Consider the following 25,722-nt stretch of genomic DNA (forward strand, 5'->3'; position numbering starts at 1 on the left):
GAAGATTCAAAACTAGTTAACACACCAATGGTAACTAAACATAAGCTATTAAAAAATGATGAGTCAGCTGAAGTGAATCAGATATTGTATAGATCAATGATTGCAAAGCTATAGTATGTTGTACATAGTAAACTAAACATTGCATTAGATGTTGGAATAGTGGCAATATTTTTTGCAAATCCAAGAGAAAATCATCTAATGGTAGTGAAGAGCATACTAAGGTATCTAAAAGGAACTGATGACTATGGTTTGTACTACAAAAGGAGTGAAAAGTTTGAGATAAGGACCTACACTAATGCAGATTGGGGAGCTAACATTGATGATAAAAAAAGCACCACTGGAGGAGCACTTTTCTTGGGAAAAAGATTAATTACATGGACCAACAAAAAGTAGAGTTGTACCTCACTATCTACTATAGAAGCTGAATATGTTATAGCTGCTATCAATTGCACCAATATTGTATGGATCAAAAATTTGTTGCAAGGTATAAAGGAAGAGGTAAATGAGCCTATGATACTTTATTGTGATAATAGAAGTGCTATCAACATATCAAAGAATCTTGTAGTGCATGCTAAAACCAAGCATATTGCAATTAAGTATCACTATGTAAGAGAGTTGGTGGAAGACAATCAAGTGAAGATGGAATATGTAAGCTCAAAGGAATAGATTGTTGAAATCTTCACAAAAGTACTACCTAAAGATTCTTTTGAGTATCTTAGCGGTAAGTTAGGGGTGATACCCCTAGCCAAGGCTACTTGAAGCAAAAGAAAGACTGCCCTGCATCAGAGGAGTTGATTGTTGAAATTTTACACATTGATGTAGAGGATAGCTACATTAGGACTATTCTTGAAGTAATTGAAGTATTGAAGTTCCAAATCAGTCACAAGCAAGGTGATAGAGGGAGAAGTTGAAAGAGCCTACAAATTCTACACTTGCATGTCAAGATGTTGAGATAGTATGTCTTTCATATTGTTGTCAAAGAGGGAGAAGTATTAAGAAACTGATCAACAACATTTGATCAATAGTATGAGGGAGAAATAGGCTGATTAGATTTATGAACATAAAATATTAGAAGATGAGCAATGCATATAGAGGTGGAGAAGAAAAGAACATGGATACAGTAGCTAAGATGGAAAGTTGAAATGAAGCAATCGAGGTAGTAGATCAAAAAGAGGGAGATGTGAAAAGTGATGGTAATACAATTACTTTTTGGCATTTGACTTATTGTTCTAACCTAGTTAGCATCTTGATAACTTGGTTGAATAGCTTGGTCTAATGGTTGATTAGTTTAGTTTTCCATCAATGCCAAAGAGGGAGATTGTTGGAAATCTGATTGAAAAGATCATTGATGAAGAAGATTGATCAAAGAGGTAGATTTTTGTAGAGAAGGGAGTTGGTTGATAAAGATTTTTTTCAATCATTGTTTTGTCATTGATGTCAAACCTACTATTTGTAGGAATGACATTTTCTTGTAAGATCCAAGTACTATCACTTAGTTGATTGATGAAGAGGATTTGATCAACAAGATGTAACTAAATCACCTAAGGGAAAGGTTGAGTTATGATATTGTAATGAAGTGCAAGGATTAGTTAAGACAATGGTTAAATTATGTATTGATAACATACTTGAAGATATAGAGGCTAGCCACACTTAGAAACATTGGAGGAATAAGTTGTAATAAGGTTGATTACAAAGCTTAAACTAAGCTCATTAGTGGGTGCCGAGAAAGCTAGTTGGAGTAGGAAAAAATTTTAGTTGGAGTTGAGAAAAAGGAAAATCTAGTCTACGTGGAGTGAACCTTAGTTGCTGAGTGAAGTTCAAGTGCTGAGCAAAGAAATAGGTGCCGAGCATCAGAAAATCTTAGTAGGTGTTGAGTGAACTTAAGGTGTTGAGCATCAATAAAAGTTAGCTGATGCCGAGTAACTCAGTATGTGCCAAGCATTAGGATTTCAATAGTGTCAAGCTACTGCATTATTAGGAAAATTGAAGATTCATGAAATCTGAGCCAACAAAGTTGCTACCTTGAATTTTGTGAACTAGTAGGAGGATAAGGATGATGAGCAGGTGGCACAGAATTCTATGTAAACCATTTTTGAGAAAATTCAAGACGACTCTTCATAATGTTTCTAGAAGAAACAAAACATGGGTTAGATACAATGAATCCTACCCAATCCATAAAAATAGAAATTAAAGAAGGGGAGAATTGAGTGGGAAAAGAAGTTATGGACTTCTATTTAAGGAGTCACAAACCAAGAAGCAAGAGCTGCTAGTGTGCCAAATTGCAAAGTGGTTGAAAGGGTGTCAAAAAAAAGACATCTAGGGACATCTAGGAGAAGAAAGAATAGAGCACAGATACTTTTCTTCAAAAAGTGGTCAAGAAGAGATGATTGCATAGGTACATTGAGCATGGAGACTCAAGGAAACTATGCTTGAAAGGAGGGCAAGCTGTGAGAGTTTCAGAGACTAAAAGCTTGGCAATGATATGAGCTGAGAATTGATTTGAGATCTGCAAGTTGAGTTGTATTCTGTAATCATATCAAAACCTCTTATTGTTACTCTCTAAAAATTGTATTAGTTAGGATAGAAGAAATCTCTATGGACTTAGGTTGGTCTAACAGCCATTTGTAAATCCTTTAATAGGGTGACATTCCAAGTGAATATTCTAAAGTCCTCTAACTAGGCCCACTTCTAATAGGGTGGTTAAATCCTTTAACCAGGTAACATTTAACAGTGTGTTGTAGCCTTTAATAGGGTATGTCTTGCATAGGGCATCACTTTAGAAGGGTGAGAATTGAGTAGCATGTTACTGATGGTTTTTCCCAAATTGGGTTTCCACATAAATAACTATGTTATGTGTTGATCTATTATGTGTTATTCTTGCATGTTGATTTATAGTAAATTTCTAAATAGGAATGAATAAGCTTGGATGAACAGATAGTTAATTGGGCACACTTTACTAATGAAAAAGTTTGAATAGGAAATTTGAACCATGAATAACTAATTCACCCCCCCTCTCAGTTATTCTAAAGCGTTTGTAACACCTTGATCTTTGATCATATGCCTAAGTACTTCCTATTTTTGGACCCCATTTAGTCCCCTAATATTCCAAGATATTATCTTCATTTCTTATTACTAGAGCACTCCAAAATGGTTCTTTGGCTCCCATCCACCAAGTTCCTTCTAGTCTCCTCTTGCAAGACTTGGCTTGATTGCTTCTTGCCTATTGTGTTTGGTTTAACTCCAAAAACCAATTTTCCATGAATTTTGGTCATTGCTAGTGACCCAAGGGAGGGATAACTACTATTCTTCTTTCTGGCCTTTAACTGACTTTCCTTGTTTTCCAATAGCCATTCATATATCCTTGAAATCTTACAAATAGATGAAAATCTAACCATATTAAAAAATCACTCTTCCAAATTACAAGCATAACTATCCTTCCAAGGAAATGAAGAAACCTCAATAATTCCCTATTGCTTTTGGTGTACCCTCATAGCCTCCACTTCCTCTTGGTTTTCTCTCATGACCTCCACTTCCTTATTCAAATAGTGCTCCTCCCTCCTCACCAATTGAGGGGATAACCTACTGATTTCCTATGGGGGTATCTCAGTCTGAACCCTTTCCTTGAGAGATAATTCTTTAAAGCTCTTCTTATTCAGCCCTACATCTACCCCTATTATCTCACTTTCTTGGGCACCAACCTGCTCTAAATATGATGGGATATCGACCTCTATGAATTGAGAACTAGGAATCTTCACTAGGATATTCACCTTTGTGACCTCTATGTTAGAGCCAAGTATCTTCACTATAATAGCCACCTCTGTGACTTGGGAACTAGGAAAATTTGGAACCAATACTTTACCTTCCTTAGCTACCTTTGATCCATTTTGATCTTGTTTATTCCCTTCTATAATAGGGATTTCCACAATCACCTCCTAATTGATAGGATCATCCTTTGTTTCCTTTTTTTCCAAATATTTTTCTCCTTTTCTAGTTTGGAAGCTAATATTTTTCTAGTCTTTTTAGCTTTTACCTTAGGGAAATGATTCATGTTATGACCTGATTTCAAAAAATGAAAGCCTGCAAAAGGTATGCTTTCATAGTCCAGCTTTTGGATACATATTTCAAGCTTAGAATGAAAACACAAAACCTTTGGCATATCATTCCCCTGTCAAACTCCAATACAGATCTGAGCATACATGATTCTTTTGCTAGATGCAGTTATCGTATCTATAATAAGAAGTTCACCAAAGGAGTTTTCCACTCCCACAAACACATTCTCATTCCAAAACTCCAGAGGCAACTCTATACGTCTAACCCAAATTGGTGCTTGCACAAAAAATGAATCATTCAAATCTAGCTTTGAAGACCACTTCTAGAGAACTAGGGTTGAGTGCCCTATAATGTATGGTCCTTCACACATAATGATGTGCATTTCGTCATTGTATGAAAATTCAAAAGATAGGAAACCTTTGCCATCACCGTGACAGTGACCTGTCCCTTCAGGGTCCATTTTTTTGATGTAAATGATCTAATAATATCTATGTTCGACCTTTGCCCAATAAAATTACCCACTAGGGTAGAAGCCATAGAAGCAATGCTATGATCTACAAGCTCATCTAGAATTTTAATCACACATGACCCCTTATCCAAACAAGAGAGTATTTTAACTGGTGGAAAAGAAGACTTACTAGTTGGTTTAAATCCAAAATGAGATGACTATTTTTCGAAAAGTACCCCAGACTAATCCACCTTGGAGGATAGAAAAGACTTGTCCAGATAATTTTCCTTGTCACATGGGTCCCCATTTCCATTCTCTATCACATCTTTGATCTCTAAAATCCCTTGAAACTCTCTATCCCCTCCCTTTAATCCATGCTTATGATCCTACCCACCTAGAGGAATCTTGCCCAAGACAGGTTTTGAATTTTGAAAAGTTGCACTTCCCCATCCTCTTCCTTGTCTGCTCCTGCTTGCCATTCTTGAAAAAAATTAAGTTCACTAGACATTAATATGTTATTTTATGTCATTTGATGTTTTTCTATGAGATGTTTAATCATGCTATTTAATGTTTTATGAAAATGCATATTGATGATGTTGGAATAATATATCTGTTTCTCGATTTTATTGTGTAGAGATTTTTTGATGGTAAAAATCTCTACACAATCAAATCCAGAAACAAATATATTATGCAATGTATTGTGAAAATTTGATCTCTTTAATTAGATGTTGGAATAATCAAATGGGAAGAATAATTCTAAGAGAGGGGATGAATCAGAAGTATCACACTTTAACCTTAAAAAATTCTAACTAAAAATAAACTTCATGCATGTAAACATATCACACAACCATAAATTAAACACATTCATTAGAACACATAACACAAAATTTGGTAACCTAGAAACCCTCCAAAATGAGAAGGTAAAACTGGGATGGGGATAATACCCACAAAATATCACTGCAAGAATAATGATTGACCACTTCTAATGGCCTGTCCTATTAAAGACATGCCCTATTAAAGGCTTTACAATGTATCAATAGTAACCTATTTAAAGGATTTACAAACAATTTACATGAAGTGTCACCCTATTAAAGAATTTTATCACCTTTTCAAAGGTTCTACAACCTAGCTGTTAAGCTTAGCTATCAACATAGGATTTTCTTTCTAATACAATTCCTATAGAGTATTAGATTAATAAACCTATTAGCCTACAATCCTTGATTGTTGAATTTAGGCACTTGATCTACTCTACTTGATCTTGATCCTCTTTGATCTAATATATGTTTGGTGCCCTTGCTCTATTTTGATCAATTGAATATGCAATGTTGATCTATTCCTCTAAGTCTTTTCACACTTCCCTCTGAATTTCACTATCTTCCACATATACAATGGTGTTTCATCTTTCTTTTAAAGATTTTGAAGACATAGGGTTAGGTATGAATCTATGATTGTTATTGAATCTTTAATTCCTGCTCATTCCTTGAACTTTTCTTGTTGGTTGCATGCCTTCTCCATTTTTCTTATTGGTTACATACTGATTGCATAGGTGAATGAAAAGATTTGATCTTATCTATTAATCCCTTCATGATTCATCCAAAAATGGTTTACATTTGAGTTTGTGAAGGTACAAACTCGTATGCTAATTTTGTGATACTTGGAACATACTAGATTACTGGTGCTCAACACATATATGATTCTAGTTTTCTCAGCACCTATAGTACTCTGACTTGCTCCACACATGTGGTTTACTCAGCTCATATGGTTCACTTGAAACCTAAAGTCACTCGACACTTGTATCATGCTTAGTACATGAAGTCACTCGAAACCTATATGAACTTTGGCTCGACACATACTATGGCTTGGCATAAATAGTGTACTCAGCTTCTATATGAAAATTGGTTAAGTGTGTTGAAACTCAATTATCAAAAGCAATCTGAGACCAACAATCTCCCCATTTGACATGAGTATCAAAAACACTTAACTAAGCATTATGCTTTATCTTATGAGTAAATTATTCAATCTATTTGACATATATACAAAATTTTAAAAACTTGTTGAAAATTTTGTACAAAACAATATACCTCAAAATTCGTATAACCCCCCCTAAGCTGATGTGCCATTTCTCTTCCTATAACCAAAATTATTGTGCTAAATTTATCTCATGCTAATGTATCTAATACTCTTTGTGCTAGGATTAAACCACGAATAGAAATAACAATTACATACAAATATAAGTAATAATAGAAAATAATAGATCACATAGAAAAGGACACAAGGCACCAAGATTTAACATGGTTCACCCAACCCCTGGGTTATGTCCACCAAACAACAAGTCCAATATTTCTATGATCTAGTGATTACAACCTGATTACAATCTGTAATCCCTTATAGCTCAATACTACCACAAGAACCAATTTCGCATCACACCTTATGAAACAATTCCTAACCCTAAGCCCTTTTATACAAGTATTTTAACCACTTTAGGGTTATAATTAATAATTACTTGTCAGCCCAAAACCCCCAAAGAATTTATGAAGTATGTACAATACTTTCCTGGTCAGTCACCACAATATAACAATCTCCCACTTGGGGATTGATCAGGCTCCACACTAAACAACAATCTACCACTTGGAGAATGATCCTATAGCAATATCATTACCACATGGGGCTCCCACTAGATCAAAACACCCTAGACTCTACTGTTCTTTTATTCATATTCAGTCTAGAAGACTAATCAAAGCTGAAGGGAATTATAACTTCTCCCTTGTTACTACCTTTGTCAACATATCTGCTGGATTTTCATTGGTATGTATCCTCCAAAACTGACTGAATGAAATGGTACTACAACTATATGTGTTTGGTCTTTGAATGCAGAGATGATTTTTTTGCAAGATGAATGACACTCTGACTATCTGTGAACAAATAATTATACTTCTGAGGATGTCCCAATTCTTGCAAGAAGAACTAAAGCCATATCATCTCCTTCGATGCCTCTGTAGTAGCTACATACTTTGCCTCTATAGTTGATAAAGCATTAACCTTTTGTAACCTAGAAACCTAGTTCACGGTTGCCCCACCAATAGTAAAGATGTAACCTGTAGTACTCCACTTGGTATCAATATCCCCTACCAAATTTGAGTCAACATAGCCTTGTAAATTAGTAGTACAACACCCAAAGTGTAAACACTTATTGGATGTTCCTCTCAAATATCTGAGAATCCATTTGACTGCATTCCAATGCTCAATTCCTAGATGACTCATATGCCTGCTAACGACTCCCACTACATGTGCAATATCTTGCCTAGTACATACCATATCATACATCAAGCTTCCTATAGCTAAAGCATAGGGTACCTTGGACATCTTATCCTCCTTTTCCTATGTCTTGGGACGCATCTCCTTAGTCAACTTCAAATGACCAGGTAAAGGTGTGCTGAAAACTTTAGCATTCTCCATGGAGAAATGTTGCAACACCTTCTTGACATAATCAACCTGAGATAGTGTCAATGTTTTGTTTTTCCTATTTTTCAAAATCATCATACCAAATATTTTTTTTTCTGCCCCCAAATCCTTCATAAAAAATACATTTGCTAATTGGCTCTTCAGCACCTTAATGTGATCCATGTTAGACCCAACTACAAGCATATCATCAACATATAAATATAAAATAATGTAGCTATCATTATCTAGCCTCCTAAAGTAGACACAATGATTTGAATGAAACCTACTATAACCATGCTCATGCATAAAATTGTGAAATTTTAGATATCATTGCCGAGGTGCTTGCTTCAAGCCATATAAACTTTTCTTCAATTTGAACACCAATTTCTCCTTACTTTTGACTAAAAATCCCTATGGCTAATCCATATATATCTCTTCATCCAAATCACCATGAAGGAAGGCTATTTTAACATCTAGCTACTCTAAATGCAAATCTTCAGTAGCCACTAGACTTAAAACAGTACAGATAGAAGTCATTTTAACAACAAGGGAAAATATCTCATCAAAATCAATTCCCTTTTTCTATTTAAACCCTTATACAAATAACCTGGCTTTAAAAATTTTCTTACCTCCATCCTCTTCTTTTAACCTATAAACCCACTTATTTTGTAAAGCCTTTTTACCTATAGGCAACTTGCACAAATCCCATGTCTTATTCTTCAGGAAAGAGTCCATTTCATCTTTCATTGTAGACTCCCACCAAATCTTAGTATCCACCGGCATAGCTTCATCATAACTTTTAGTTTCACCAGCATCAATAAGTAAAATAGAATACAAAGAGGGAGAAATTTTTTGTGGAGGTCTAATTTGCCTTGTTGACCATCTAATATTCACTACTGTGTGTGGTATTTTTTGTTGCTATTGTTGCACATCATGAAGAATGGCTGGAACATCAACTTTTTGGAGTATCATCCAGCACTACATAATCATCTTCTTTCTTCTCATGTTGCTACAATAGATCTTTGTACAACACTTTCTCATTGAATATGACATCCCTACTTCTTACAATTTGATGATTTTCAAAATCCCAAAGCCTATAACCAAATTCATTAATTCCATATCCAACAAATACACATTTCTTTGAGTTAGCTTCTAGCTTGGTTCTATTTTTAGAATCTATGTGAGAAAATGCTTCACAACCGAAGATTTTGAGAAAAGAATAACTCACCTTCTTACCAGTCCATGCCTCCTTTTGAATACCACAACCCAAAGGAGTATAGGGACCTCTATTAATCAAATATACAACAATATTGATAGCCTCTTCCCACATGTGTAAGGGCAAACTAGCATGCAACCTCATGCTTCTTGCACGTTCCATTATAGTCCTATGCATGCATTCAGCCACTCCATTTTCCTATGGAGTCCTTGGAACAATTTTCAATCTAAAAATACCATTAGTGGAGCAATAATCTTCAAATTCATGACTGCAATACTCACCACCATTATCAGATCTGAGACATTTTAATTTTTTACCAATCTCATTTTCAACCAAGCATTTATATTTCTTAAAAGTTTGAAATACATCAGATTTCTATCTAAGTAAATAAACCCATACTTTTCTAGTTGCATCATTAATAAATGTAAGATAGTAATGAGAGCCACCAAGGGAAGATACCTAAGCCAGTCCCCATACAACAGTATGCACAAGCTCTAATTTCTCCCTTTTATTTTCCTTCCTAGTCTTTGCAAAACTCACTTACTTTTGTTTTCCATACACACAACTTTCACAAAAATCCATATTAACACATTTTAGAACTAGTAAAACATTCTTTTAGTGAAGTAATTTCATACCTTTCTCACTCATGTGCCCAAGTTTTTTGTGCCAAAGTGCTATATCAGAACCTATAGCAGCTATATGTTCTCCCTACTCAACTGCAACAATTGTTTTTGAACATTCATTTTTCTTTGAAATAATGAAAGTAGAAGGAACAATATGACCTGCACAAAGATATAAGTTTCCTACTTTCACACTTTTTGCTACTACAAGGGAACCTTTTGAAACCTTCTAATTTTTATAATTAAAAGTAACTACACAACCCTCATTACCGAGTTGCCCTGCTAAAAATAAATTCCTACTCAGCCTCGGAACATGTCTTACCTCATGTAGTAGCCAATGATTCTCATTCTGCGACTTAATCTTAATTTTTCCCTTTCCAACAATCTGACATGGTTCATTATCCCCAAAATAAACAAGCCCAAAATCCCCTTGGACATAATCAATAAAATAACCTCTATGAGGTGTAGGATGAAATGAAGCACTAGAATCTAAAACCCATGAATCATCAACACTTTCTAAAAATAGAAGCAAAGCATCCTCTTTGGATTTGTTACTTACCACATTTGCCTCCTTGTCTCCATCTGATTTATCTCCTTCATTTTTCTTTCAATTATAGTAATCTTTCCTTTTGTGCCCTAGTTTTCCATAGTACTAGTAGTCATTTGGTCCTCTCGATTAAGACTCCTTCCCTTATACTTTCCTCTTGATTTCCCACAATTTTTAGAATTTCTTCCCCTCTCAGTTGTTCTGCACCTACTTTGTGCATTCAAAGAACTTCTTGATCTCAATCCACTTGAGGTTTTCCTATGAGTTTCTTCACTCAAAATAACACTGATCACATCATCATATTTTAGGGTACTAGATGAAAGAACAAAATTGCTCACAGCGATTACCAAACCATTCCAGCTTTCAAGCAAAGAATAGAAAATCAAGAGAGCCCTAATTTCTTCTTCAAAATTGATACCCATAGAAGATAACTAGCTAGTAATAGTATTAAACTCATTTAAATGATCTGTAATAGATCCACCTTCTTCCATTTTCATATTTAATAAACACTTCATGAGAAATACCTTGTTTGAAGCAGAGGGCTTTTCATATAGTGTCACTAGAGTTTTCATCAATTCTTCTATCATCTTTGGTTTTGTAATATTAAATGCCACCGATGGTGCTAGGCATAATTGAATGCTTCCAAGTGCCTTTCTATCCAAAAGATCCCATTCATCATTTGACATAGATCCCTGATTATTGGGTTTTCCTTCCAATGGCTTTCGTAAATCCTTCTGATATAGACAGTCTTCCATTTGCATCTTCCATAACTAGAAGTTTTTTCCATTAAACTTATCAACCCTTAGCTTACCCTCATTTTCCATTGCTCCCACTCAATCGTGAGACTCCCACTCAACTGTGAGACTCCTACTCAACTGTGAAACTTTCCTGCAGAGAATAACTAAAAAACAACTAGGCTTTGATACAACTTGTTAGGATTAAACCATAGATAGAAATAACAATTACATGCAAATATAACCAATAATAAAAAATAATAAATCACACAGAAAAGAACACAAAGCACCAATATTTAATGTGGTTCACCAAATCCCTGGGCTACATCCACCAAACATCAAGTCTAATATATTTATGATCCAATGATTGCAACCTGATTACAATCTCTAATCCCTTACAGCTCAATACTGCTACAAGAACCAATTTTGCATCACACCTTATGAAACAATCCCTAACCCTAAGCCCTTTTATACAAGTATTTTAATCGCTTTACGGTTATAAGTAATAATTACATGTCAGCCCAAAATCCTAAAAAATAGGGCCAAAATTTTTTTTGGGGCACCCCCAAAGAATTTATGAAGTATATATAGTACTTTCCTGATCAGTCACCACAATCTAACACTTTGCCTTTGCCCTATTTCTATTTCCTATGCCTTCTTACTGACCTATTCTATCTATTCTATTTTCACTTGTTCTACACTTTCAAATTTTTATTCATATCTCCTCTTTAACTATATCTCCCCCTTTTTGATACTTATGTCAAAGGGTGCTAAGGATTAAGACCATATTTTTCCAAAAATGTACTATTTACCTCCATAATCATCTTGAGAGCTGCATCCTAATTCTCCAAAGTAATTTCCAGTGATTTATGCTACATGGCATTCTCTGCAATAAGAAGTTACAAGTCCATCTGAAGTAGAAAGATTAGGATCTTTCTTTAAAATAGTCTCTACATAGGCTTGTTCTTTATGGAGTACTTCCAAATGTGGGGTAATGGAAGATTGTATTTGCATCAATTTGGCCTTGATGTTGGCCTCTTCTACTGTCATCATAGGTAATTCTTTCTTTGTATAAAGCATTTGAGAAAAATGCTTCTCACTCTAAGCTGGATCATTTGGTAGCTGAGTGCTGGAAATATTTAAGTTTCTCTCCAAGCTCAAGATTCTTTGGCTTGTCTCCTATGTGAAGTATGAAAAGTCACAAAAAATTTTGTACAATGAGAATACATTCTCAAGTACCTTTTTTCACTTTGTCAATCTTCTTTTCCAATTCAACCTAGGAAAGTGCCATTTCAATAGCTATTTTCTCATTTACTTTCTCTTGGAATTTATTCTCAAACCATTTCATAAGTTTTATATTGGTTTCTTGGTCTTTATTTGTCACATGTTCTACAATTTTAGACAATTGTTCCATTATTGGTTTAGTCTCATCAGGTGACTACAAGCTGAAGGCATCCAAAAAGATGTCCTTGATCTCATTTAATGCTTGTTTTTGTTTATACTATTTTATGAGTATCTCTTGTTTCTTTCTCCTATTCGATGCATCCTACTTTTCACTAATTTTCTCAATGCTTATTATCTTTGAGTCATAATTGGGTATGACTATCTCCTCATCTAAGTCAAGGTTTCCATAGTGAAGTACCCTTGTCACCTTGGTTGAGCTTGATCCTAGCATAGATATTTGCAATTGCATTGCATCAATGATTGGCTTCTAAAGGACTTGTGTAGGAATGCCAATAGTTGGTAGATTAACCAATGTCTATATGGCAACTTGCTCCTCCTCTTTTGATGTATCCTTATCTTCATTTGATCTCCCCTGATCAATTATAATTAGCTAGGGTGTACCTTGTGTTTGTACTATAGGATCAGATGTAGCAATCCATCATGTTTTCTTTATTGTTGTTTCTTTATCTTCTTTTGCACTCAGCTTCTATTGCATGGTATCACTTGTTCTAGATGTGTCAACTATTGGAAATGGTGGTGGAAGCATTAGGAGTTGACTACTAGTAGTTGTAGAGATATTAGAAGGTGGTTCTTGTGGATTCACCTTGTCTCCAATTGGATCTGCTACTACCTTTTGTAACTCATCCACACTCACCAATATTGGATTTGTGCATAATTGTGCTTGTAGTGTTGATTGGAGAAGGATCTTCTTGAGATCCCCTATAGTCATTAGATTGATGTTCCTACAAGATTTGTCAGTAACATCCTTCATAGTTATAGTACCTATAGATGCAGTGATGACATGAGGAGGGCTAGGAGGTGGCAATTGTATGTCTTGCAGACTCTGATCTATTTGCGACGCATCAATTTTTTCCATTTCATCTTCTTTCTCTTTCTCCTCCTCTTTACCTTTTTCTTTCTCCTCTTCCTGTTTCTTCTCTTATTCTCCTTTCTCTATTTTCTTTTCCTCCTTTTGTTTCTCTTCCATCTCCTTCTCACTAGCCTGAACCTTATTTTCTTCTACATTCACCATCCTTATCATTTGTCAAGTTATGTATTGACTTCCACAATCTTGTGGACTTATTGACAACTTCTTCAATTTTATTTTGTAAAATGCTAAAGGCTCTATACTTTGGTGGAAACTTGCCCCCATGTTTCTTGTTAGCCTTAGCAATTTGACCTCTAGTCAATTCTGGCATCACTTGTGCCAATGTGGATTCTCTTATTTCTTTTTCCATCTTCAAGAAATAATGTCACTTATTTCAATAATTTCATATAAATCCTTGGGAATAGTGTTATCTAATTCAAGAGGTGTGTTCTTGAGTTCTACCATCATGGCATATACTAATTCTTCTACCTTATTTTGATCTTCTCTACTTAATTTATTAAAATCAATACTTCTCAAATCAGAGAAGTCTACATGCTTAACACTCTCACAAATTTTATCAATATGTGACTTGGGAGGATGACTTACCACTCCAAACTAGGTGATGTCCCCTAATTTTGTTCTTTCCTCATCATTAGATTATGGTTGTGCAACATATTTCCTCCTTGGTTTCTTCTGCACTACACTAGTTTGCTCAATAGCCTTCTTCTTCTCTTTCACTTGCTCCTTGACCTTTTGTGTTCAGGCCCCTATAGTAGTTCTTGTCATTGGTGTTGACTTGGCTTGGGTTGTCTTGGTAATCTTCTTGGCTTTCGGCTGAGTTTTAACTTTTCTTTTCTTAAGCTCAGCTTGAGCTAGTGCTTCCTTGGCTTCTTCTTCCTCTGCACCTTCTTCCTTATCTTCATCCTCACCTAAGCTTTGAGTCAATTCTAGTAGCTCTTTCCCTTGTTCATCTTCTTGACTCTCACCTTCTTCTTCTTCTTCCTCAACTACCCCTTCAATTCCTTTACCAAATTTCTTCTATATATTCTTTACTAACTTATCCTTCCTCTTTATTACAAAGGCTATCTTGAGCTCCATTTCCACTTTGGATTTCACAACATCATATGTACCAAAAGGTTTGGTAGTCTTATCAATTTCCTCTGCAAGTAATGTTATGATTTTTGTTGATGCTTCATCAACATCTAGCTCATAACCCAATTTTCTACGCCATCTCACCCTTGAAACTGCTACTTGGATATAAGTATAATCAATGTCAACCAAGAAATAGATATAATTGATATGCTAATCTACTAGGGAAACTAGTATCCTTAGACTTTGTTTCATGGATTTCTTGAAATCCTCAAAATAACTTGTCATTTGAGCCTTAAAGTTGTCACCCATTTGCTTAATATATTCATTGATTTGTGTAATGGCTAACTTGTTTGATTTCTAGTTCACTTTACCAATCAAGGGAAATTCTTCCAAAACATAGAAAAATATACAAATCAAAACCGATACAAACTTACATTGAGAACCTTTAGATCTTCTGATTGCTCCTAGATTCTCCATGATTTTCTCTAACAATAACTCTGCTAGATCATATGTATGATCTTTCTTGACAAGTTTATATGCCACATCCATATCAATACATGCTACACTATACAATCCACTTGATTGATAGAACTTGTGAGATATCATTCTCACTGCAAAATCCAGAACAGGATCTATGATTGTGTCAATGGTCATGCCCCTCTTGTTCCATTTAGCCCTAGTTTTCTTTTCAATAAATTCCTTTCAATCACTATGCAGGCTCTTTTTTCGATCTAGGGTTGGAAAACCTATAACCCTATGCACTATCCCCTTCATTAGCTTAATAGGTCCTCCTTACAAGCATAAATAACCATTATATATCTTGCTTAAAATAATTCTTATCCATTTAGTTTTAAAACTTGTGGGGAAAACTAGGGCATGGGTTAAACCCATTTTCTCAACTATTTGAAATTCTTCCTTAAGCATTTGATATTCACATAGTTTATCATATGCTTGAAAAATCTCAAGGTCTCCTATTACTCCTATCTTGCAATTGTAACACTTCCTCGCATCCTGCACCATTACAACTTTGGGTGGAATCATGGATAATGTGCTAGTAGGGTCATTTTTATAAGAAACTTCTAAAATTAGCCTAAAATCTAGTTGTTCGACCTCATTGCTAACTAACAGAACCTCAAAACCTTCCTTTTCCTTAGGGTTTTTAGAACTGGAAGCCATATTAAAAATCTAGGGTTTCAATATATATAGAACTTTATGATTGCACAACTCGACACTTGATCTATGTTGAAACCCAGGCAAAAGGCTTCAATGTTGTTCATCAATCACTTCTACACTCTTCTCATTCTTGCTCTATGTTCAAATGATGAGAAATGGTAAAAATTTTGACCTTATACTCTTTTTGAACCTAGCATTAAATGCTTAGTGAATATAGCTGTACACTCAACTCTCAAAGATTTCAACATAACTCAACTTCCATTGGTTTTCCATCACTCAACTTCAACTAGATTTACTCTTCACTTGGCTTCGATTGAAATTACCCAACTCAGCATCAACTATCACTTGGTTGCAACTGACTACTCAGCATGTAAGAATAGCTCAGAAACACTTGCTGAAATTTTAAGTTTTAACTTTGCATCTATTCTCATGTTGTTTTCTTCTTTGTAGTGATTGTTTGTCTTGGGACTGATGTATGATGTAGCTTTGTATATCAGTCCCATATAGCTATCCATGCTTAGTTAGATGAAGTGTGACCACTTTACCTATTAGGTGAAGTGAACCCTTCATTTGATGAGGTACATTCATCTTTCTTCTTCCAAGTCTTGTTCATTTGTCCTCTAATGTGTTCAACATCTACCTTCTCTTTAACTTTGTTGACTTATAACTTGGGTGCCTTTGACTTTGTTGAGAAATTGTTGCTGATATGACCAGTCTTCAAGCAACTAAAACATGTGGTTTGACTTAGCCACCTACTATAGTTCCCCCTAAAATGTGTCCTTATGTAGTTTTCAGGAATGTCCATATTCCTGACAATAATGACAGTTATACCTAGTGTTATAGTCTCAATTATGTTGATGACCATGGTTACCTTCTCTTGTTGCCTGATTTGATGTCCACATAGGCTTTGATTTGCACTCAAAATCTCTATGTCCATACTTCTTGCAACTATAGTGGTGACCTTCAAATTTTGGTCTCCTTATAGTCCTAGTCCTATAGTTATGTGCTTGATGTCCTTGCTTTTTGCACTTGTGACAATAGCTTGCATTCTTAAGATTATCATGCTGATTGGTCTTCTTACTCCTACATACATTAGCAGTGTTTCCCCTTTTACCATAGAAATGACAAGTAGGCTTAGTTGTCTTACCTTTGTTGCTCCTTTATTTTACAGTCTTGGAAGACTCTCCTTGTTTAGTTTTGGTGTAACCAAGTCTTGAAGTATCATTACTGGCCCTTGGTGATTTTAGCAATTATTCAAAGTGCTTGATGGATTCACTTGATTTGTTGAAGCTTTCTGCTATCTCCTTCTCTCTTCTCAATTCATTCTACAATTTTTCATTTTTCATTTTTAGAGTGGAGATCTCAATGTCCTTGACATTAAGTTCATGATGAGCATTCATCATTTGACTTAATGTCTCTAGCTGGATGTTTGAGATTCTTTCAAACTCAATTTTATTTTCCTCTAGTCTATTGGTAAGATTTCTCTTTTGATCTTCTATCATAGCCTTGTCTTCAATGGATCTTTTCTTATGTTTAGTTATCTCACAAAGCATTATGGCTTGTGATTCTTGTTCAAGCTTGAGTATTTTGATTTCTTCTACTTGCGCTCTATTCTTCTCCATCAATTTTGCTACTGTTGCATCAAAATCTTTGGAATCTCCATTGGAAAACACTTTTGTGGTATCAATCTTTTTGTAGTGAGTGTCATTTTCAGCTGTGGCTATATCCTTCCTTCTTTTCAAGGATTTTCTCAATTCTACTCTAGCTTCCTCCAAGTTCTGTAGGGCAAGGTGCACATCAATCACACAATTCTCTATGATCTTCCCAAGTTTAAACACTTCCATCTTCATATCTTTTCTCTAATATGTTATGCTTCTCCTTGTGAGAACCTTTCTTTGATACCAATTATTGGAATAATGAAATAGGAAGAATACTTCTAAGAGGGGGGTGAATTAGTAGTATCACACTTTAACCTTAAATTTTTTTAACTAAAATAAACTTCATGCATGTAAAAATATCAAACAACCATAAAGCAAACACATTCATCACTACACAACACCAAATTTGGTAACCTAGAAACCCTTGAAAATGAGAAGGTAAAACTAGGGTGGGGATGATACCCACAAAATATCACTGCAGCATTAATGTTTGGCCACTTCTGATGGTCTGCACTGTTAAAGGTTTTATATTGTATCAATAGTGACCTATTTAAAGGATTTACAAACACTTTACATGAAGTGTCACCCTATTAAAGGATTTTATCACCTTTTCAAAGGTTCTACAACCTAGCTATTAAGCTAACCTATCAACATAGGATTTTCTTTCTAATATAATTGCTAGAGAGTATTAGATTAATAAACATGATAGCTTACAATCCTTGATTGCTGAATTCAGGCACTTGATCTACTCTCCCTAATCTTGATCCTCTTAGATCTGATATCTGTTCGATGTCTTTGCTCCATTCTAATCAACTGAATATGCAATGCTTATCTTTTCCTCTAAGTCTTTTCACACTTCCCTTTGAATTTTACTATAGTTTACCCATACACTGTTGTCTTCCATGCATACAATGGGGTTCTTTCCTCCTTTTAAATATTTCAAAGACATAGGGTTAGGTATGAATCTACGATCCACATTGAATCTTTAATTCTCGCACATTCCTTGCACTTTTCTCATTCATTGCATGCCTTCTCCATTTTTCTTATTGGCTACATATTGACTACATAAGTAAGTGAAAAGATTTGATCTTATATTTTAATCCCTTTGTGATTCATCCAAAAAAAATTTACATCTAAGTTTGTGAAGGCACAAATGTGTATGCTGATTCTAAGTTACTCAAAACATACTAGATTATTGGTGCTTGACTCATATATGATTCTAGTTTGCTCAATGCCTATAGCACTCTGACTTGCTCAGCGCATGTGGTTCACTTGGCTCATATGGTTCACTTGACTCATATGGTTCACTTGGCACCTGAAGTCACTCGGCACCTATATCATGCTCAACACATGAAGTCACTCAACACCTATTGGAAATCTGGCTCGACACATACTATGGCTCAGTATATATTGTGTACTCAGCCTCTATAAGAAAATTGGTTAAGTGTGTTGACACCCAATTGTCAAAACCAATCTAAGACCAATAGATGATGTAGTACAGTAAGTGAATGCATAATTAGGAATATGATTAACACCTTGACCATGCAATTTTTAATGGTTAAATATATGAATAGAAATGAGATAATAGTTATTTATATGAAAGATTGATGTTTTGATTTATGTGATTTTTCTCAAACTATTGATGTTTGAATTCAGTGTGCAGGATTATTAATCGAGAAATCTAATAGAGAATCAAAACTCAGCCCTATGTATAGTTTGTGCCAATTAGGGTTGAGTCTAATGAAATATGCAGACCTAATTGTTTCGTATTTTATTTGTACCATGAATTGAATGTGTGTATCATTCTATAAATCATAAATTGTCTAATGTTTTGTAACAGTGATTTTATAATGTCACTTGACACTTGTAATTCTTATATGTATATCGACATGATAATTAGGGTTAGATGAGTAAGCTAATAATCTAATATGGACTAGATTAGTAACCTAATACTAATTAGTTAGTAACCAAGATTAATTACCCTAGTTATGGTTTAGTGGTAAGGTTGTATTCCTAGGGTTTCTAGAAATTCTAAATATATCAAGCAATTTAATAGGTTCCTAAATAATTTTAGAGGCCAAAATTAATGAAAAATAAGTGCCTAGGGGGTATATGTATGGGCTTGGTGCATTTTTCACCCCTCTAGCACCTTTTGTTGACTTTTGTGACCACCCAAATATCCCATTTTTACCATAGTTCAAAAATTGGAACTTCACCATGAGTTTGACAAGTTTATACTCCACCATAAAGTTTTCCTTAATGATAAGGTTAAGTTAGAAGACTCTAGAAGCCCTTAGTCAAGTGGGGAGTTATTTAAATCTTGAGGTTGTTGAGTTAGGAGCCTATTTAGTTGCAGATTTTAGTATGGAAGAGTGTTCACCCAATCTCTACATTTAGAGAGTAAAGTTAGGATTGAAGGAGGAAGAAAGAAAACTTTTCTCAAATTTTAGTTTTCTATAACCATTTGTAAAAGTAGGAATCTTTCAAGTTCGTGTCTTCATGCTATGTTTTAATTTCTTAAGTAGGCTTTATGCGTGAGTGTGTATTCATATCTATGATGAACATGTTAGGAATGGGATTGTGGTGAGTTTCTTAAATGTTTTTTTTTTTAAATTTTTACATTTTGATCTATGATGGAAATAGTAAGGGTTGTGTTGGCATTAATCACCCTCTACTAGTAAATTTGGACTTAATTTTCGATGAATGTTGGTCGAAATTTTGACCCAAGTTGGTCAAAATTTTGACCGAGCAATTTGTGACAATTTTTCTTGTCAAAATTTTGACCAGCTTGTACGTGGTCAAAATTTTCACAAATACATTTGTCAAAATTTTTTTTACCTCTGCTAACTCTGATTTGTCATAATTCTTGGTGGAAAACTTTCAATAATTGGTCAAAACTTTGACCAATTCTTTGTCAAAAACTTTGAAGAATTGGTGGAAATTTTGACCAGTTCTTGGTAGAAAACTTTCAAGAATTGGTGGAAATTTCCACCAATTCTTTATTGAAAACTTTCAAGAATTGGTGGAAATTTCCACCAATTCTTTGTCAAAAACTTTCAAGAATTGGTGGAAATTTCCACCAATTCTTGGTAGAAAACTATCAATAATTGGTAGAAATTTCAACAAATTGTTGGTTAAAAACTTTAAATAATTGGTGGAAATTTCTACCAAACTAAGTTGTTTTAAAAAAAATAGAGCAGGTGAATACCCAAAAAATGCCTAGTAATGCTTCTAAAGTGATGTTGTTGGCACGAATGAAGCATCAAAATTCATTGAAGAAATCAAGGAAGTATTTAAATATATGATAACTTGAATTAACTTGGAACACTAAACATCAAATATCATACAAGTCACTACACATAGCTATGTTTTTATGTAAAACATATCTCCATGATGATGTCTTTTATTTAACCTACCACAAACCATAGTGTACAGGGACATCTAGAAAGCCTCCATGTAAAAAAGGTGAATTAATCCATATAAAAAAGACAAATTATCTAAGAACTAGAAATGATCAAGTTAGAGCTCCTATTGAAAACAATGGTTGAAAGCTATTTTTCCCTAGAAAAATTATCATTAACAACTAATAGACTGGAAAAATATAGCTCTAATGTATGATTTGTTATTGCACCACTTGATGCAACAAGAATTGTGGAAATTACAAAGAAAGAAATGAACCCATAAAACATATTTGATTCCAAAAAATATTAGGAACCATCTCATTACTATCTCAATATTCCCACCAAAATAATAGAAAATAGCCTTTCCATACCTATGGATGAGAAAATGCAACTTTAACTTTTTTTGCAATCTCAATAGGAAGATCATAAGTTGCACATCCTTGAAAGTATACCACAACTTCCTCCAAAGATAGAATAAAGCCACAGTTTCTTACAGATAGAACAGTTGATAAGAAGTCTAGTATACATAAATCTATGGGTGAATGAACAAAGTTGGGTTGCAACTCCATGGAAGTCAAATCCGTGAAATGAGACCTCTTAGAAATGGGTAGCCAATTTTTAAAAATGGGCACTCGTTTTCGGCTCAGGTGCCCGACCCTAAATTTAAAAAATGGGCACCCGTTATTTTTAAAAATCGGGTACCCATTTTTTATTTTCAAAAAATGGGTACCCGTTTCTCAAAAAATTAAAAATTTGAATTTTTAAGAAATAGGCACCCATTTTTAAAAAATAAAAAATGGGTACACATTTTTTAAAAATTGGCTACCCATTTTTTAAAAGTAAAATACGAGTACTCGTTTCTTAAAAAATCAATTTTTAAAGTTTTCAACGGATTTTACATGCTGCTTTTAGGTTTTCAAAATGAGTACCCATTTTTTGAAATTCAAATAATGGGTTCCCGTTTCTTATAACATGAGGTGGGATTTTTTTTTCCTGCCTTGGATTTTGGTTTGGGATAGGCTTGGTGAGACCAAGCCTATGCCTTGGCCTCTCAAGATTTGGCTAAGGCATTGAACTAACAAATTCATGCCTTGCCATAATTTTTAGAGGGTCTTCCCAATCAAATTTTTTACAAAACAAAAATCAATTAGAGATCTCATTGTCCTGATTTCAGAAATATAAATTTTATAGAGTTAAGATTTTATTTACTATTTATTTATTATTTTTTAACCAAAGGTGGTGCCTAAATGTAAAATAGCAACATTCACTAAAACTTTAATAACTTTTTTATTTTATATTTTTTCTTAAATTAATTTATATGTCATCAATCTACATTCAACTTTTTTGAAGTTAAAAAAAATAATTGAAAAAAGTGAAATTTTGATCAAATTATGGTGTCCGTACATGAGAGGTTTAAAAATTTTCCTTTATAGCCAAGTAAAAATTAATAATAAAAAAAATTCATTAAACAATTCAAGAAAAATATTCTCATCAATTTTCGATGTGTTAGGTAACTCCATTTAAAAGGATTCACAAAAATTTATTCATTTGTGTCAAATTATGGTGTCCATACATGAGCGTGGTATGGTCTTGAAATAGGTATTTTGAAAAAGTGGTTTTTAAAGATCCATACCAAGAAAAAAAACTATCATATGGGTATACAAATAAATTACATATTCAAAAAGAAGATTCCAGGCACTAAAATTTTTAATTTTGAAGTTTTTTTATATTTAATCTCTAAATGACTCAAATTTTGGCATCAATTGACAAAATATTTCAAAAACAGGAAAACACTTCCACTTTTTGGCCAAAAGTGAGACCCAACTTCTTGCACTGACCCCTACACATATGCCTACAACTAATACCTAGATTGACAAATGCCACTAGCATAACAAAAAAAACCAAAGGAAAAATGTATATGCAAAGTTTAAAAGATGTCTAAAACAAGAATCAAGAAAGGAAAGGAAGAAGAGGCTAGATTTTAGAATTTGTTTTAACATTTTCATATCATCAAAAGAATTTTAAAAATCCTTTACACTACTCCACATTACCATTTTTTTTAGATTTATTACGAATCGTACAACAGGGAACCAGTGATAATTCTCTAGAAAATTGGGGATTCACATCTTCAAAGCTACCTCAGCTGCCCCTTAAAAGCCCACCATTTATGGGTTTAAGTGGTCACAATAACAATAATATGTACATGGGCTAGCATAATTTCTCTTTCTATGGACATAGCTTGAATCATCAATGCACACCTTCGGTAGGCTATCTCTCACAATATTAGTTTTCATGGATAGATGATTTGTTGGACATGCCTTCTAAGATACCAACAAAGAAGGGTGCCCATCACAGATGATCAACAAGTGATTCACTTGTATTTTTGAAAGCCCCCACAAATTCTAATCCAATAGAGGAAATTGCTAAGGAAGATGAGTTTGATTGCAGAATTGTAGTATCTATACCTTCCAAAGGATCTCAAGACTTTGATATATTGGATGAGGAGTAGCTTATGTCCATGTTTAATAATGTTGAGCCTTTCAACAAAAGTCAGTCAAACTAATCTTTTAATCCTCCTAATCATCAAGCATCTTCTTTGGATAATAGATGTTCACATAAATATAAAACCTCTAAGTATCCCTCAACTCCATCTGATTACAATAGCATTAATGAGCCTTTAGTGGAAAAGAAAGTAATGATTGTATTTGGCTAGTTCAAAAGTGAGCTAGAAGTTCAAAGTGTTTACAAAAGTGAGTAGCCACTCTAGATCACCAAGACTGAAATGCCCTCGTCATTGTCAATGATGGAACTTGATGCAAACATTGATCTAAAATGGGTCAAAAGGTAAGCCTTCCATTATTTACGTCTTAGATTTTGAGCCCTAAAATATGAATTCTTAAAATCACTTGAAAGGTATGAATCTATAGGTGTCTTGTTATTGGGTTCTCCCTTCCTATTCTTATAAGTTTTTGCTTATTTTCTAGAATTTTAGTGAATAGGAAATCTACACAAAGATCTAGAGTAAGAAAGCTTTAGTACATTTCAAAACTTGAAAGAAGTTTCAATGCACTATAGGTTTGTTATGTTTACCATTGGCAATGCATTAGGTGCAAATCTATTTGGATTTCAAGAACAAATTACTAGTGTCTTACTTTATTTCATTTGTTCTCAAAACTTTATGTGATATGAATGCAGATAGAAGTATAAACACTTTTGCCTCAAGTGACAATTTTCGATCATCAAAGAGTTATTTTGAATGTTGACAATAGTTCTTTGAAGCAAAGAATTGTTGATCTTGCACAAGACAAGCTTTTCAAGTATGGTAAATTGTAGTCCCCATAGCATGAGACTAAAGTGAAATGAGCTTGATGGTCATTTCCACTAATGTTCAAACTATAGATTGTAGATTAATCATTAGATAACAACTTATGTGGCTATTTATTAAAAAAGATAAATTAATAGATAAAATCTTACATGCCTATAGTTTCCTACAATGGCTAGATACCAATGAAGACGTGCAAAAGCTCAGAGGTAGACAAGTGCCCTCTGGGTCTCACCACGATGCCATTTACAAGAACCTGAGTGTAGGTAGATTCCTATTTCAGGCCTGACATCTAGATTGCCCTATTTATGTTAGTAGAACCTAACAATTATAATTTCTATTTAAGTTCTACTCGTGAAAAATTTATCAATGATTTCAAAATATCCCATATTATCAATAATGTACCAGCTATCAACAATCTCTTTAACACTTTATTGTTTTGGAGAGATAGGAAAATAATTTAGAAGAGTGGACTTGTTTTAAGGGAAAATCTAAGGTATATTCATTCTATTGAAAAATAAAAGCCTAATATTTCATGTAAATTTACAGGAGTAGAAGCTGATTTTTAGTCTCATTGTCTTCATTGCATTAGACTAGGGTTACTTTGAGACTTTGGGATAGGGGCATGTGGGGATGAGTTTCAAGGGAGGTAATATTTTTTTCAAAATTTTCATAAGGTGGGGGAATGGTATGGCAATATAAAAATAACATATGAAAACCTAGATTAGCTAAAAGTTCAATTTCCAAACAACTAAATAATTCCTTGTGTTGACTACCTAAGCCTATATTGTTTCTTCCTTGTTTCTTCTTTGATGGACTAGTTCCTATAATGTCATAATAGAGAGAATTTTGAAATTATGGTCTAAAAGAATGCCATGCCGAGCATGAAAATCACCATTATAATGATTTGGCATTCTCTAGAGTAAAGCCAATAATGGCACAGTATGATGGTGTGTGGCACAGTATGATGATGTGTGGTATAGTATATCCATGTCTACAAGACTTTGAGTCAAACCTGAGACAAATCAATTAGGCAGGCTTATCAATAAAGTGACAACTATAATTGACTTAAAGTATAGAAAATGTTAAGATGGTATAGCATCATCCATCTACTTATAGCCAACAATTTTACTTTTTCTATTGATCATCACCCAAAAATCTCTACAGTTATCATGTGGGAGATTGTAGATGAGATTGATTACCTAGTAAAATAGAACCTGATTGTGCTAGTTATTTGTTATACCCCAACATCAAAAGGAAATATTTGAATACATGTAATACCCCAACATCAAATAAAGGAAATATTTGAATGCAATTAATCACGCATTTTCTTGGGCCATCACAATTCCTATGACCAATCAATTTTTCAATTTACCACTTGCCACTACCAGAATGGCTAGCAAACTAGAAATAATAACCTAAAAGCCATCTTCTTATAGCTAACAAATGTTACTTTTGGTGTTGATGATTTTTTTTTCTATTAGAGATAGAGTATGAACTTAATTATAGGATTTCATTGTACCAAAATAGAGCTTATTCACTTTACAAAACAAAAGAAAATAGCCAATGCCTATGACCAATTAGATTTTCCATTTACCACTTGCCACTACCGAAATGGCTAGGAAACTAGAAATAAAAACCTAAAAGCCATCTTCTTATAGCTAACAAATGTTACTTTTAGTGTTGATGATTTTTTTCTATTAGAGATA

At 34.0% G+C, this 25,722-nt stretch overlaps 1 pseudogene; it reads left to right on the forward strand.

Moving 5' to 3' along the window:
- LOC149530918 (basic leucine zipper 2-like) overlaps window positions 1-24,024 on the forward strand; it is a 61,180-nt pseudogene extending 37,156 nt beyond the window's left edge.
- Window positions 24,025-25,722: the final 1,698 nt, after the last annotated feature.

Source organism: Cupressus sempervirens, chromosome 11 (assembly GCF_028749045.1).
Source record: "Cupressus sempervirens isolate cs-2001-9-10 chromosome 11, ASM2874904v1, whole genome shotgun sequence".
In the NCBI taxonomy this organism is placed as follows: Eukaryota; Viridiplantae; Streptophyta; class Pinopsida; order Cupressales; family Cupressaceae; genus Cupressus; species Cupressus sempervirens.